Source organism: Solanum tuberosum, unplaced genomic scaffold (genome assembly GCF_000226075.1).
Source record: "Solanum tuberosum cultivar DM 1-3 516 R44 unplaced genomic scaffold, SolTub_3.0 scf00162, whole genome shotgun sequence".
NCBI classification, from domain to species: domain Eukaryota; kingdom Viridiplantae; phylum Streptophyta; class Magnoliopsida; order Solanales; family Solanaceae; genus Solanum; species Solanum tuberosum.
This window is the reverse complement of record NW_006239088.1, coordinates 1,108,652-1,121,767: the sequence shown is the minus strand read 5'-3', so window position 1 is coordinate 1,121,767 and position 13,116 is coordinate 1,108,652.

The window sequence follows — 13,116 nt, the reverse complement described above, 5'->3', positions numbered from 1 at the left end:
AGAAGTGGGCAAGACTGACTGAATTGACGGGGCTGCAAGTGTCGGCCTACCTAAACCTCTGGAGTAGGAACTATGGAAGTTACATGTGCTCTTGGGCTTCTTAGCCAAGGCCTTGACTTGCCCATCACGTTGAAATCCTTCCACTTTCTTCACAAAATTTATCACCTCGTTAAAACTTTGCCCTAAGAGGTCATGTGAACAAACAATACCTGTAGTTCGGGGTTCAGCCCCTTGAAGAATAGACGAATCCTCTCCTCCTCAGTAGTCACCAATTGTGTAGCATATCTAGACAAAACATCGAACTTAGCCTCATAAACAGCTACAGACATACCACCCTGCTCCAAAGCCATGAACTCATCCTTCTTGCGATCCCTCAAAGTCCAGGGAATATACTTTTCTATAAACAAAGCATGAAACTACATCCAAGTGAGTGGGGGCAAGACTGACGATCTGCATTCCACATAGGCTCTCCACCACTACTTTGCCTCACCCTGAAGCTGGAAGGTTACGAACTGTACTCCATGATGATGTACAATAGCCAACTTATGAAGCCTCTCATAACAATCCAAAATGAACTCATAGGCGTCCTCACTCTCAGAACCATTGAACACAGGTGACTTCAACTTCAGAAACTTAGTCAACATCTCATGCTCATTACCAGTCATCACGGGACCCAATAGGGGACGGAAGAAGGCATCAGTGCCTAAGTCTCCACCCACCTTGGGAACAGTAACAAAAATGGGTGGATTGGCTGGGGTTTGAGCCTCTTGCACCGTGGGAAAGACTCCAGGGCTGACCAATCCCTTCAGAAAAGTCATAATCTATTGAGCTAACACTGGGTCTAATGGAGCAATACATATAGTCTCAGCCTGTATCTCCTTCTCTGGTCCAACATCCTCTTCATTTTTTATTTTCACATTCTCTTGTACCTCTTCTTGAGGCGTAGGATGGGCCTCTTCCCTGGGAGAATTTTCAACGGGGGCTCCACTCCTGGTGGGTGCTAACTTCCTTGACCTTTACCCCTTCCTCTTCCTCTACCTCTACCTCGACCGCGACCTCTTGCTGCGGGCTCATCAGTGGCCTCATAGATGGGAGCTACGGGTCAAACTCCACTGAAACACGTGTTAACCATTTGCAGACAAAAGAGTGAAAGAGAATTAGATACCAATTTGAATCACTAGATACCAATTGGAGTTGAGTCATAACACGGAAGGAGAAGAAGACAGAGATTTCCTAAAGTCCTGTAGCATCTCGAAGAAAAATACCGACGTCTCCGTACTGTTTCGTAAGACTCTACTAGACTCATTTTGGTACAATGAGATCAACGAACCTAGGGCTCTGAAACCAAATTTGTCACGACCCAAACTGTCATGATTGGCACCCACGCTAACCCTCTGATGGGAGAACCATTACTACAACCCAACCAAGCACTTAACAAAAAACTAGGTATTTAAAGATACAGAAGCAGGTTTAAATGACTAATGAAATATGGAGTGTTCATAAACTCCAAAGATTCAATAAAACAACTAAACAAACTATTGCGGAAAACAACTCCTAGAACCAGAAAGTCAGTGTACCAAAACTCTGTAAACCAGCAAATCTAAGGGAAGGGGGTGCAACCCCTAAACTAACATAAGCATAGTCTAACTAAAACAGTCTGAGTACGAAAAGAGTGAACTAAACAGGGAAGGATCCATGGCAGCTTGGAAGTGCTGGCTCACCCTTGAATCCGGTCTTTGATCAATGATCCTCTAGCTAAGGTCTATCAGTAGCCGTATGCCCTGTACTCAACAAAGAACGAGCAAGTGCAATATCAATACATAACCACAGTGTACTGGTAGGATCACACGGCCACCCTAGTAAGCAAAACATAGGCAAACAATTACAACACAGTAAACACACATATACAAAATACACATATCAATTATCATTTCAAGAGCAACATACAGTTCCCAATATCAACGACAATTAGACATGAATGTAAAATCACAGTGGTCCTCTCATGGAACCCACACCTAAACTGTTAGTGTGTCAGAACGTGACACCCGATCCAATATACATGTTCGGAGCGTGACACCCGATCCAATATATGTGTCGAAACGTGACACCCGATCCAGTCAGCACAACCACATTCACAATAACACCCATACTGAACAATGCTCATAGTCATACAATCAAGTAATGGGTTCATGGCATGTAATTATTTATATACATATACTCATTTGCATTAGATTCAGTTTACATTTCTTATTCTCATACATGCATGCATGCCACGAAGCAATTAACTGACATATATCACACAAATAGGAAATCAAACCATTACCTACCTCGAAACCAAGCTTGAATCCTCCTAAGACACTTGAGCCTTCCCTTTCCAGATTCTTTCCGCTTGATCTTGGTCTATAAACGCGTAGTTTATGCAAGGATCAATAAGCAAGGTCTAAATTACCCAGAAAATAATACAATTATCAACCCAAGACCAAACCCAGATCCTAATGTTCAATTAAGGCTTTTCCCACCATCAACTTCAGGCCAAAATTCTCCTCCAATGATAATTACCCAAGAATCTAAGTTCTACGAATCGAAAAATGGATTACGGGAGTAATAATCTTACATTTTGCGCTAGAAGTCGTTGGAATCTGTCAAGAAATAGCCCTGGGTCGTCTCTTAGCTCTCAAGAATGAAGGTTTGCAGAAAATAACGATTTTGGGGTTTTTCCCCGACTTAAGTCGCGACTGTCCCGCCACAGCGGGACGCAACCTGCCACAACGTCCCTGCCCTGGCGGAACTAACCCAGCCTCGATGGCTTGCAGAGAGACAAAAAGTCAGAATTTGAGTTCCAAGCTCCCATTTCGCAACACACCTTCAACCTTTGACGTTCAGAAACTACCCTTTCACGCCAATATCAGTTTCGGGAGTTCTACTCGCCTGAATTCGATCTCGTAAAGCCGTACAGGCTCCTTAACGTCTTAGCTATGCACTCATGTGATCAAATTCATAGTTAAATCCCCCATTCATTACCAGATTTCCCTAGACCTCACCTGACTCATATTTCATCCAAATCTGGACTAGGCTACAATTTTTCAAGTCACTACTCAAAAGTTTTCTGGCCAAAATTCTTTCCCTATTGGATTTTCTATAACGACGGGAACATGTCGTTACAATAGAGTTCTCTATTTTTTCAGACAACCAACTCCAACCCAATTCTTTATTTTACTCTCTAAAAAAGAATATTTTTCTCCCTCTTTAATATTATATTATTATTCTATTTCATTTTTATTTTCTTATTTCATAATATAAATCATTTCTTCTTTTTGCAAATAATCACCCTATAATCTATATAATCTTCATGTAATATAAAATTTGTTTTCAAATTCTTCATTTAATATAAAATTAAATTTTATTCCAAAATTTCTAAATAACATAAATTGCAACAAATATTATATATAATACATATAACGAACAATTCAAATAAAAGTGAAATCATTCATGAAATATAATTACACAACAAATATTGCGTCATCATAAAATTTATTTTAAATTTTACATAAATATTCAACTTTCAAGACTATTAAGTTGTTCTCATAAATGCTCAGTCAATGCATTTTTTTAATGTGTAGCTAAATTTTTTTAAATTAACAATTTCATCTTGTATCCAATTATTTCGTATACTAATTTACTTTCCCTATATATTCAATTTTGAACTATTGCATCAAGTATTTTCATGTTCATTAAATAGTGTAGTTTAATAATTTATCACTATAACATAAAAGTGGATTGTTTGAATTATCATGTAAATTTTGTGCATTCTTCATAGTGAAAATAATTATAATTTTAAATTACATATTTAAAGTTGAATTTAAAAAAAAAATCAAATTAGAAATATTGTTAGTTCGGGAAGCAAGTAATATACTTCACAATAATATGTTTTTAGATGTTATATTACTTAGAAAATAATTAATTAATAGTCTTATATAGTATAAATAATATTAAAATAATTTAAGTTACATATTTAAAGTAATAATTTTTTTAAAAATAGAAAAAATATTAATTCAGGTGAAAGTAGTAACTTGTCAATAATATCTTTTTAGATGTTATATTATATTAGAAAATAATTAAAAATAATAAAGAATTAATTAATGATATAATAAAAATAATATTAAAATAATTAAAAAGTGAAATAGAGAGGTGAATAGTAGTTCTCCAAATTTGGAGAACTACTATTCACATATCTATAAATGGAGAATAGAGAGTAATATGAAGATGGATTGGAGATGACATTCTCTATTTGACCCTCCAAATATAGAGATTAGAGGGTAAAATAGAGATGGATTGGAGATGGTCTAAAAAAAGTCAGGAAATTGCTCCCACATATCATGCTCGGTTTTCTAGGTAGCCTCCTCAACTAGACGATGCCTCCAACGGACCTTAACCACAATAATGGATTTCGAATGCAACCACCACACATCTCTGGATAGAATGACAACTGGATCCTCCACGAAGGTCATACATTCAGTCAACTCTATTACATCATATTGAAGCCTGTGAGACTTATAAGAAATATATCGGAGCAACATCGAAACATGAAAGACTGGGTGGATGGTTGAGAATACTGTAGATAGAGCTAACTCATATTCAACCTCACCAACTGTTTGGAGGATCTAAAAAAGGCTCAATATACTCGGGGCTAAGCTTGCCCCGCCTCCCAAATCTCATCACATCCTTCATGGGCGACATATAGAAGAAGACTCTCTCACCAACTGAGAACCTCAAAGGATGCCGCCTACGATTAGCATAACTCATGTGCCTACTATGAACTTTCTGAAGACTGTCCTGAATCACCCTCACCTAGTCCAAAGCCTTCTAAATAAAGTCTTTACCACGTGGTCTAGGATATGTGTACTGAAACGAACCAACAACCAGGGCCTCATCCTCAAACTGATGGCTGTAGATCTAATCAAATAAAGAGGACTAAATTCCCACATAGGCTAAGACACACCTAGAATCTGAAACATCCAACTGAATCATATGTTTAGCTAAAGACCGAATATCTAAAACTAAAGTTCACTCCATGGTAGATAGGAAGGCTAGACTACCCATACTCACTGCCTTCCGGCTCAAGGCATGCGCTACCATATTCTCCTTGCCTGTATGATAGAGAATAGAAAGGTCATAGTCCTTAAGAAGCTCAATCTAATAAAATTGCCTTGAGTTAAGGTCCCTCAAGTTCATAATATACTGAAGACTCCTGAGATTAGTGTACATCTCATAATGAACTCCATACAGGTTGTGCCTATAGATCTTAAGTGCTAAAACTACCACTTCCAACTCCAAGTCATGAGTGGGGTAGTTGCGCTCATGCAACTTAAGCTGCCTCGACACATAATTCATAACTTGATCCTGTTGCATCAATAAACAACCCAAACCAACGCTTGATGTGTTACAATATATCGTGAAGCCTTTGTCCTCAATTGGAAGAGTCAATATAGGAGAAGTAGTCAACAACTACTTGAGCTTCAAAAATATCAACTCAAACTCCTTAGACCATTTAAAGGGAACATCAAGGCGAGTCAATCGGGTCAAAGGTGCTGCAATAGTGGAGAAGCACTCCAAAAACCCTCTGTAGTAACTTGCTAATTCAAAGAAGCTCCGAACCTCAGTAACCGAAGAGGGCCTAGCCCAATCATGAGTTTCCTTAATCTTTGCCGAATCTACCATGATTTCATCCTTGGACACAATGTGCCCCAAGAATGCTACAAACTCAAGTCAAAACTCACATTTGAGAACTTGGAACAAAGCCACTGATATCTCAAAATCTGGAACAGAATCCTTAGATCACTCTTTCTCCGCGAGTATACCAGAATGTATCTATGAACACAATGATGAACAAATGATGATACGTCCTGAACACCCGTGTCATCAAGTCCATGAAGGCGGTAGGGGCATTAGTCAACTTAAAAGACATCACTATGAACTCATAGTGACCATATCAAGTCCTAAATATGATCTTAGGGATGTTCCCTGCCCTAATCCTTAGATGATGGTAATATCTTAACTCAATCTTTGAAAACACTGCACCACCCAGAAGCTGGTCAAACAGATAATCAATCTTAGGCATGGGGTAATGGTTCTTCACTGTCATATTATTCAGCTTCCTATAATCAATACACATGTGCATCGTGCCATCATTCTTATTCACAAAAAGAATGAGAGCGCCCCAAGGTGATATACTAGGCCTGATGAACCATTTACCCAAAAGATCGTACAGCTGAACATTGAGCTCCTTGAGCTCTGCATGAGTCATCCGATATGGTGGAATAGAAATATGTAGAGTACCTGACTCAAGCTCAATGAGAAAATCAATATCACACTCTCAGGTGGGTTAGGTTGGTTGGTAGAAAATACATCCACAAAGTCACAAATGACTGGAACTGAATCAATTGGAGGGATCTCCCTACTCATATCACACAAATATGCCAAATAGGACAAACACCCACTAGCCACTAGCATCTGAGTTTGAACAAAAGGGATAACTCCAATGAATTTAATACTAACAAAGACCTACCATACTACTAGATGAATACTAAGCATGGCTAAGGTAACAGTCTTAGAGAAGCAATTTAAGACCGCATGATAGGGGGATAACCAGTCCAGAATCATGTCGAAGTCAAGCATATCAAGGAGTATAAGGTGAGTGGGGATGTGACACCCCTAGATAGTAACTAAGCAAGATCGAAACACTTGATCATTGACTAAAGACTCACCCACAAGGGTCGACACACATAATGGCATTGCCATAGGCTCAGAACATATACCCATAATAGAAGCATAATAAACAAACACATAAGAATAGGTAGATCCCAGATCAAATAAAGCTGAAGTGGGCTGAAAGCATAAACGAATCATACCTATGATCACATAATCCGATAACTCAACCTCTACCCTTGCTAGAGCCGCATTAAAATTACCCTGTCCGTCTCTGCCCTAGCCATCTGTCCTACCACTTGACCTACCTCCCTGAGGACCACCCTGAATACCTTGATGTCCACCCCGATGGTCGTGATCTTGACCTCGATCCCAAATTAGAGGTGGTTGATGAGTGGTAGATTTGCACTTATTTAAGGTCCATTTAGCTCAATAATTAGTTTTATCAATGCCTTACTTTGTCCTTTTCTAATCAAATATTGATGATTTGCAACTATAAAGGCAATTGAATAAGGCAAGGACTGAAGTTTGAAAGAATGGCCAAAAATACAAAAAGAAGTGCAAAGTGAACATTGTTGATCGCCTAACATGAAGGGCGGATCACCAACTAAGCATGAACTTTCCCAAATTGATAGTGCATAACACTTATGTCTACCAAATAAGGTTGGAAAAATTTAGTCAAAAAGGTGATGTGCCAAATTAGAATGACGTTCCTGATGCACATCGCCCAAAGTGACAGTGTGCAAGGAAAATAGTTAATGCTTGAACGATGAACTATTATGGTATTCGTTGATTCACTGAACGTGAAAGGTTGACTCGATCCAGTTTGCCAATTGAGGTTCAAACACCTAAACCCTAGAGCATCACAAGGAGAGTTAATGAGCGAATGATGATTCGATGGTTGAGTTTGGCGAACCCGACTAATGTCGTCAAGTTGGTTACGAAGTTGATTTTGAGCCAAATTTTGGGAAAGTATAAACATCCCAAAGGATACAATTTTTAGAGAGTTCAACTCATGAGTTCAAGTGAGAGAGTTTTGAGTTAGAGTTTTAGAACATTTTACTTTTGAAAGAACATTTTTTCTAGTTTTCTTGGGGTTTTACAATTCTAGACTTTAATTTGATAAATTTAAGTTAAATCCAAAGTGAGTTTACTCTTAATTGCTTGATTTCAAGTTACCCATGACTGCTTTCATGGAAGGTATATTTTCTTGACTTTTTGTGATGGGTGGCTAAAACCCTTAGATTTATGGGTGCTCTGATGGGGTTAGGTGTTGATTTAATGTAGTAGGTATTGTGCTATGCTATGTTTTGTTGTTGTTCATTCATGATTTTGGTCTAATGACCATGAAATTAACTTAAGGGTTAATGTTCCAAACTTAATTCCTACTCCCAATCTACGGTTAATGCTCGAAAGGGATTAATTGGAGTGGGTAATTAGTTCAGTACTAAAAATTTAGGTTTGATGTCTATGACTTGCTTTAAAGAGAGGTTATGGGTCGGATCTATTTTCCTTGTTCTTGAAACAGAGAATAGAGTAAGTTATTGGGTTATTTAGGATTGACTTTGTCATGCCCTGAGCCTACACCCTGGGCGGGACTGGCACTCAAGATCCATTGCTGGCCCCAAGCGAACCCTTGGCCTAGCTTAACTCTTAGAGGAAGACTTACTCATGATAAAACACTTCAAAAAGTAAACTGAACTTCTCAATAGATAACTTAGAATGTATTAAATAACATTCAACTTAGCCAAAGTGGAAACTCAAGATTCAACATAAGCCAATAACAAGATAGTGACAAATGAAATAACTAACTATCTATGAAGTCTCTAATAACTGAGATGGATGTCGGGACAAAACCCACGACATCCTAATGAACTTAAATACTAAAAAGCAATAAAAGGGGATCCTTCGGAAGCAACGAGGCTCACCAACAAACTCTGAAGCTCAACTAGAATCAATGATGCGCTGGATGTTGATCCTGGTTACCTGTATCTACATCATAAAATGATGCAGGCCAAATGACATTAGTACATTGAGTGTATGAGCATGCGAGAGGAATTCTAAAACAAGACATAAGCTTGAAAAGGGAACTGAAAGAACACACCTGGTCTCAACTCAACTAAACTCATTTCAATATAAAGTAGTAATATAAATGCAATATAAAGAAAAACTTTGAAAACATAGATGACAACTCTGTGTATTTAGAAATACAATAATAATTTTGTGTGTATGCAAAGATACAATATAAACTCTGGATGTATATAAAAATACAAGTAACTCTGTGTATATAATAATACAAAATACTTTTGTGGGAGTTTCTCTAACCAAAAACCATTACGTAAGAGCTATTGTGATGATACAATATTTTGGCTCACGCTGTCAGGGCCGTCCTATACCTTGCCGAGGGTATAGAACCTGACTACTAAGTGGATCCACTAGTCTATGCTAAAAAGCACTAAGGAATCATCTAAAAGTATAACCCTTTTCTACCCATGGTGGCTACATGGTTTATGGGTGCTGGGAGTTGTCTGAACTCTCCTCCATATCGGTGCTCAATACTACTCCGTGGGTTGAGATAATTACTCAAAAACTATCCCGAAGGCTCTCTTGGAAATCAGTGTTTCCTCTCTTGCTTAATTGTGAAAGCGTTTACTCTTTACTGAAAATTAGCTCAAAGGCTCCTTTGGAAATCTCAGTTTCCTTTCTTATTTTAAATGTAAAAACATTTTACTCTTTGGGAATACATAGTCCCCATATACTCTTTTGAAGAAATGAACTTCAATCTTTACTCTTTACTCAACTCAAAACTCAAGTCTTAAAACAAAGTTAAAACATTTGTAAAAGACCTTTTGGAAGACTCTATGAACTTCTCTTGACTTGACTCTTAACTTTCCTTGAATTGAATTATGGATTCAAGAATTGTGATTTGTGATAAGAAAGATATCATGATGTTAAAGAGTGTTTTTAAATAGTTAAACATGAGAAACGATCAAGAAATCACTGTCTGGAAGCATGTCTGTGACGCGGAGATGCATTTAAATATTTGGTCGTGAAATAAATTTTGAGGCAGAAGGGTCCGTGACCGCTCCGCAACGTGGAGAACATTTTTCCAATCCTGAGGAACAGGTCCGCGACGCAGACTTGGTACCCAGATTTGCCCGACTTGTTCCTACTTCGTTTTCTAACCCCAATTTGCCTAAATTCGATTATTTTCTCAATTCCTCTTTAGATTCAGATACCCAGTATATGTACACAAGAATCTAATCAAACACAACTCTAAAATCGACACGATTCCATCAAGAACTCAACAATCCCATCAAATCTCAAGAATGAAAGCCAATTTCAAGAACATAATTTAAGATTTATCAAACTTTCAACTTTCTAGAACGAATTTCGCTGAACTAAACATGATTGGCGTGTGGGTGAACGAACCCAACGCTATGAAAGCCTCACATACCTCTTTAGGGATCAACCCTTGGCGAAACGACTTCGATTTCGCAATAAATCTCCAAGAACACTTGACTTTTCTCCTCTTTTCTCCTATTGAGTTCTTCCTCTAAAAACCCTAGCATGAAATATTTGAGTGCGTAAACTGAACTAACTCAGTTTAGACCCCAAATAATTTACTAAAAATGGATTTAATTAATTGGGTAATGAAAAGACCAAAATACCCCTTTAAAATCCGGTTAACTTTCCTTATTCAGACAACCCAATTTAAAAGGGGAATATCTCCCTCTTAGGAACTCAAAATTGATCAAACTCGGTGGAGTTGGAAAGATAATTCAAAGATCTTTCCTACGGTATCTTGTAGCACACCTAACTCATCCTGAGCTAGGAGTTATGGTCATTTGAAGTTGACCCAAAGTTCATACTTAGCTTAACTTTGTCAAACTTTACAAATTTGATTATTTCCAAAAAAGGTTCTTTCTAATTCTAAGTATTTCTAATAGCGGGGTGTTACAACATTTAAATGAGACCGAAAGGAGCCTCTAGGCATAGATGCTTTGAGATTGAAATATGATTAGTGTTATTGAAGATGAATTAGCCTATTTATGTATGTAATTCACTATAGAGCAGCACACTCACTTTTATGTGATATTGATATCCAATCCCCACACCTCTAGATTGCTTGTTAACTCTTGATTTCGTTCAAAATTTAGTTTAATTGCGATAGTTGATAATAAAAGCTTTATATTAAGTTGGTGGTACCATCCACCAAATTGTTCTTACTATTCCAAATGAGCTAATTTAAAGTCCAAATCTCTCGATAACTAATTCTGTACGATATACCATTCCTTATGGGATTCAACCCCGACTCTTTTAAATGGTTTTTATTGACTACGATCGCTGAAATTTCCTGTTCGGCGAGCTTGTCTTGGCTCACCAAGGAAGTTAGGGAAATCGCCGAGTAAAACCCAACTCACTTTCTTTGGCATGCACATGGCCTTGGGTATTGTTCCATTCGGCGGTCTTGTCTTTGCCAACCGAACCCACTTGGCGAATCGTCAAGCGGGAGAGGACATATCCCTTGATCCCTATTACTTTCCCTTTTGCACTGTCAATTTTGGCGGACTTGTCTTAGCCCGCCGAAACCAACTCGGTGAATCACCAAGTTAGCATTGACTTCGCCTTTGACGTCTGAACCCTGAATAAACTGGCACTTTTCATATTGGCAAGCTCACAAGAGTTCGCAAAACTTATTTGGCGATTCACCTTCCCATTAGGCGAGCCTTAAGTGTATTTTTGAAATGTGTTTCAATAACCTCCACATATGCATTGTTTAAATGTATGCTTTGTAGGTAATGACAAGAACCAAAGGTAAACATGTGGTTTCTTCCAATATAGAGTTGGATAGAGAGCTCTCTCCTCCTCTTTCATTGAACATACATTAGGGAATAACAATAAATGGGCCTTCAGAGGCTTCCCGACGTCACCAAACTACCCCTACACAATTATCGACCCAAGAAGGGGTATAGCTAGATATACTGTAGTTAGAAAGAGGGCAGAGATCTGATCTATGTTGGTGCAACCTTCATCCACACAAGCACTAGCTTCCAGAATTCTATCGGTGATAACTCTAAGGGCCCTAAATATTGCTCAAAGCTGCAGGTGAACAAACAATACTTGAGGAGAGACAACTCTCCATAGATGAAGTTATGGATGACTACCTAGCCATCTGGGACACGATACAATTCCACAAGTTCCAGGGATTCACCAAACCTAGAAATCCCTACATCCCTTCCTAGGTGAGGGAGTTTTATAAAACTTATGCTCAAGCCCTTCTGAAGAAGTGAAAGAGCACAGTATGGAAACTACTCGAAAAAGTGGAGGTGAGAGGTAAAAAGGTTCGGTGTGATACTGGAGTTATTAATATAGCACTGAAGATGTCAACATTCAAATCTGACTTATATTCACTCCAAATGCGCCATGATTTGGATTCTCTAAAGGGTTGGCTAGCCCCTTGATCTCTGACTCTTCTTCCTCCTAAATAGATGATGTTGCCAGTATCGAGAAGAAAAATTTGAATGTCGTATCTTGATATTGGTTTGGATTTATCAGCAGCAACCTGATACCATCATAGAATGAGTCCATCCTTCGCTATAGCAAGGCGGTATTGGTCGGCACCATCATCAATCAAGAGCACATATATGTTAGTGCTATTATTTCTGACGAGATGCCAATGAGGTCGAGACAGGAGCAAAAATCACTCCCTTTTCCAGTTATGATCACGTAGTTATGTGAGAGGGAAAGAGTCCCTTTTCGGGCTGCCACAGATGTGAGAGTCACACCAGTCTCATCTAATGACATTCGCAAAATCGAGGCAGAGTGTTTGAGAAATGATGCGGCTCGAAGGAAGTCGCCACTAAAAAACTCCACTCCAGTGGTTGTCCTTGCTACCGTGGCACCTAAGATCAACACACCTTCCCCTTCTGTGGAGTAGAAAGGTATTTCCATGCCTTCTTATATTGCAGGCTCTTCTGTTACGTGCATGTACAACCTGCTGCTGTAACTACTACTGTTGTGGGGTCTTCCCATCTCCTGTTTCTTGTCACCCTTTGACCCAGGTGTTAAGTTATCATATGGGAAGCCTTGCATAGTCAACATATGTGAGAGTTGTTCAGGTTAAGAAGGACTTGCCCCAGCTCATTGACCAGGCCATTTAGAAGGCCTGAGCACCTTTGATTGAGAGAGTTAGCAAGTGTGAGGGGATAGTAGAGAGACATACTTGGAGGCTTGATAATTTGAGTGCTAGGATCGAGGCTCGGGAGAAGGAAAAGGGTAGTTCTAATGCTTTAGACACCTTAAGGGCTGAGGTGGCTACTTTGAGGGTGGAGGTGGTCTAGACATAGTCTATGGACTTCTCCACACTTTGGGGCAAAGTTCCCATTCCAGATGCGCCCAAGATGCCTT